Below are 3,742 nucleotides of genomic sequence, written 5' to 3' on the forward strand. Positions count from 1 at the left end.
GGATACAGATTAGAGATGAGCGAGTATACTCGCTAAGGCACATTACTCAAGCGAGTAGTGCCTTAGCTGAGTATCTCCCCGCTTGTCTCTAAAGATTCGGGGGCCGGCGCGGGTGACAGGTGAGTTGCGGCGGGGAGAGAGGGAGAGAGAGATCTCCCCTCCGTTCCTCTCCACTCTCCCCCGCCGCTCCCCGCCGGCCCCCAAATCTTTAGAGACGAGCGGGGAGATACTCGGCTAAGGCACTACTCGCTCGAGTAATGTGCCTTAGCAAGTATACTCGCTCATCTCTAATACAGATATGAGTCAGTCCAGGCAGCTATCAGAAAACAAGTCAATGAAAATCCAGCCCAAATCCAAATATAGCAGACAGATGAACACACCTTCACATTAAACAGGTAAAATATGCAGCTTCATATGTCACGGGTTGCAGTATAGTGATGCAGGATTCAGGATACGATGGAGTAACCAAAGTATACAGTATTTATTTAGAAAGACATAAATGAAAGCGGACAATAAAATTATAATGGTTAAATAATTCACTTTTACCTTTGAATACCTGAGCACTATCTACTACTAACTACAACACCTAGGAATAATCTTACCTTCTGAGCAATCTGTATATAACAATACCCTATAAATAATATTAACACTTCATTGGTATTGGTACACTTTCTTAAAAATACACATTGTAGGATATAATATATAGTTTCTCTTCAGGGGTTGTACTACTAGCAATGCTGTTTATTACAAAGGCAAATCTCAAAATATACTTACACTGTTTTCCTCAGTTACGACGTGCTCAACACTCCAGGCAACATTTTCCTCTTGTTTTGCTAAGAAATATCACAAAGGCTGGAGCACAAGAAACTTGCTAAAAATCCAGTGAACTCAGTATAAGATTTCTTCCCTACAGCATGCCTGCTGACTAGTGCTTAATTTGCTTTTTATGTATGTAAGTGAGGCCGCCCTCACTTACAGTTTGTTACATTAAGTGCCTTATCTGGTGCTGGCCAGAAACAGTCCTTGCCTTTCCCCAGGACTGATATCATGATCCCCAGTTAGCTCTGTCCCTGCTCTGCCATTGGCGTCAGACCCTTATCACTCAGGGCCACAACGCTGCTGTCCCCTATAGTATAAAGAGCCAAGCAGTTGCTCCTGCTCATACTAGTTGCTCCGCTTATTCTCCAGAGCTAATGACTCCCCTTCAGCCAGGGCACACTACACAGCGGGAAAATTGGTGTCCCATCAGCAGGCTCAGTCCTTTCTTTCTGCGTCTCTGTTCTAGGACCTTCCAACATGCGAATTCCCAACAGCCTAGCAAAGCACAACATATAGGAGGCAACATCTGGGTGCAATTTGTCAAACCGGCCACTAAAAGCCATCACAACCCATGTTTCCCATCTCCAAGACATGCTCAGCCATTGGCTGAAGAGAGAACTATTTGGTGGATAAAGAATAGCTGGCTATTATGTAACATATATTAGTGCCAATACGTACCTCCAGAGTAACACAAAATCTTAACGGTACCTGTGTGGATCTCTTCCCTGTACAACTCCTTATTCACTAACAAGTATCTGTTATCATTGTCTGCCATGAAACAGATATAATGCAACAAAGGCTTGTCTCAGACGGTCGGGTCGACCGCGCGTGCCTGGTATATTCTGTGTTGTGGATAACCATGGCAGCTCGCTGTCGCTCATGCGCAGTACAGATTTTTTTTTTCAAATCTGTGTTTTTCCCACGCCATCACTAGGCGATGACGTGGGTACCCGCGATCTATCCACAGTGTCAATTGTGAATGAGCCGCGGGTCGGACGGCTTCCATTCACTTCAATGGAAGCCATCCGTGCAGACTCTGCATGAAACAAGAACATGCTGCAATTTTATTTCCCCAAGCAGAAATCCCAATCGCTGTCCGCTCAGGTGAGAAAACGTGAGAATGTTCTATTCTTTTAATGTTTGTGGAATACTGCTGATCGTTCGTGAGGATTCCACAATACAAATCCAGTCATGTTAGACTGCTCTAAAGCTGGGTCACTATCACTGTTTATAAAAGCCTTCCAGCTCAAATTGCACTTATTTCTAGAGATGAGCGAGCCTACTCGGTAAGGCAGTTACTCGAGTGAGCATCGCTCTTCTCGAGTAACTGCTTAGTGATCCGAGCAGGCTCGGGTGGGCTGCGGGGATCACTAAGCAGTTACTCGGGAAGAGCAATTCTCACTCGAGTAACTGCCTTACCGAGTAGGCTTGCTCATCTCTACTTATTTCCCTTTCCTTCTTTCTCCCACTAGTACACAATAGCATACTGCTCCACGCCATGCCAGGCTGCTGTAATAATAGGCATTTATTACATACACCCAGACCACTTGTAATTTCCTGTTTGTATGTAAGAGGGTAACACCTGCAACGTTCCCCTTTACGCCAGGTTCACACGTATGGAGGCGAAATTCAACTGCACATGATCATATACTCACACGTGCTGTCATGCACAGTACACCTGTTTTTTTTTTTGGGGGGGGGGGGGTTATTTTCCACGTATTTGCTTACTGATGGTACATATACCCACTGCCCATATGCAATGTAAGTGTCAGAAGTGGCCAGCGGTCACAATGTTAAGCCCGTCCTCTCCCTGTCTGAAGTGCAGCCAGTAGAGAGAAGCAGGCAAGAAGATGCCAGCGCCGGAGACAAACTCCTTCGCCAGCCCACTGCCACAGTCGAGGAGGGAGCCAACAGCATGAGAGAAAACACACCCCCCTGCCTGAACCAGGGGCAGGGAGCAGGGAAGTGTAAAGGCCCACAATGCCAACGATAACAGGATCGTGGTTTCTCCTGTTCGCTCGAGAATCCTCCCTGTCACACCACTTTGAAGTTTGCACTGTGTTTTCCTGCTGGCGTGTATTTTCAAGCTGTTTCAATTAAATGAGTCTCACCGACCAGTCCCGGTTTGACTCAGAAAGTTAAATCCCTGTGTTTGGACTCTTTATTACCAACAAGTGGATTCATTGCAGAGGATGAACCGGTGGCGTCACGCGTGACACAAAGGACTAAGGTAATCCATCATTGGGTTTCCCTGTTTAATAGCCTGCCTGAGGCTCCTTGGACATGTCACTAGTTACCCTTCGGGTGGGAGACGGTAGGGCCACCGTGACAGGGCCCAAACTCTACCCTGTTGTCTCCTAAGCTGGGGCCGTCTCCTCGGATGTCGCCAGGCAAAGACCGATAACAGATTATAAGGAATGCACAAGGCAATAAATCTGCAGAGCAAAGTAGAAGCAAATATGTGAACGTAGCAAACGACGTTTGTAAATGCAATCAGTCAGGGGTCACTGACCTTAAATTTAGGCAAGTTATGGAAAACAATGTCCCTGTAAATATGGCACTTAAGGTAATTTAATTGGGACTTGCAGGTTGCCACTAAAACCAAGTGAAGCAGGCAATGAAAATCCAGGGTGGTTAGTAACAAATAGAAGATGACAAGGGAGAGTCCTTAACAGTTGATACCTTTTAGAATATGAAGTTCTTTTCCTCATAGAGATGGAAGGGACCTCCAGGGTCATCAGCTCCAACCCCCTGCTCAGTGCAGGATCCACTAATTCATCCCAGACAGATATCTGTCCAACCTCTGTTTGAACACTTCCATTGAAGAAGAACTCACCACCTCCCGTGGTAACCTGTTCCACTCATTGATCACCCTCACTGTCAGAAAGTTTTTACTAATATCTACTTTGTGTCTCCTCCCTTT

Source organism: Eleutherodactylus coqui, chromosome 1 (genome assembly GCF_035609145.1).
Source record: "Eleutherodactylus coqui strain aEleCoq1 chromosome 1, aEleCoq1.hap1, whole genome shotgun sequence".
NCBI lineage: Eukaryota > Metazoa > Chordata > Amphibia > Anura > Eleutherodactylidae > Eleutherodactylus > Eleutherodactylus coqui.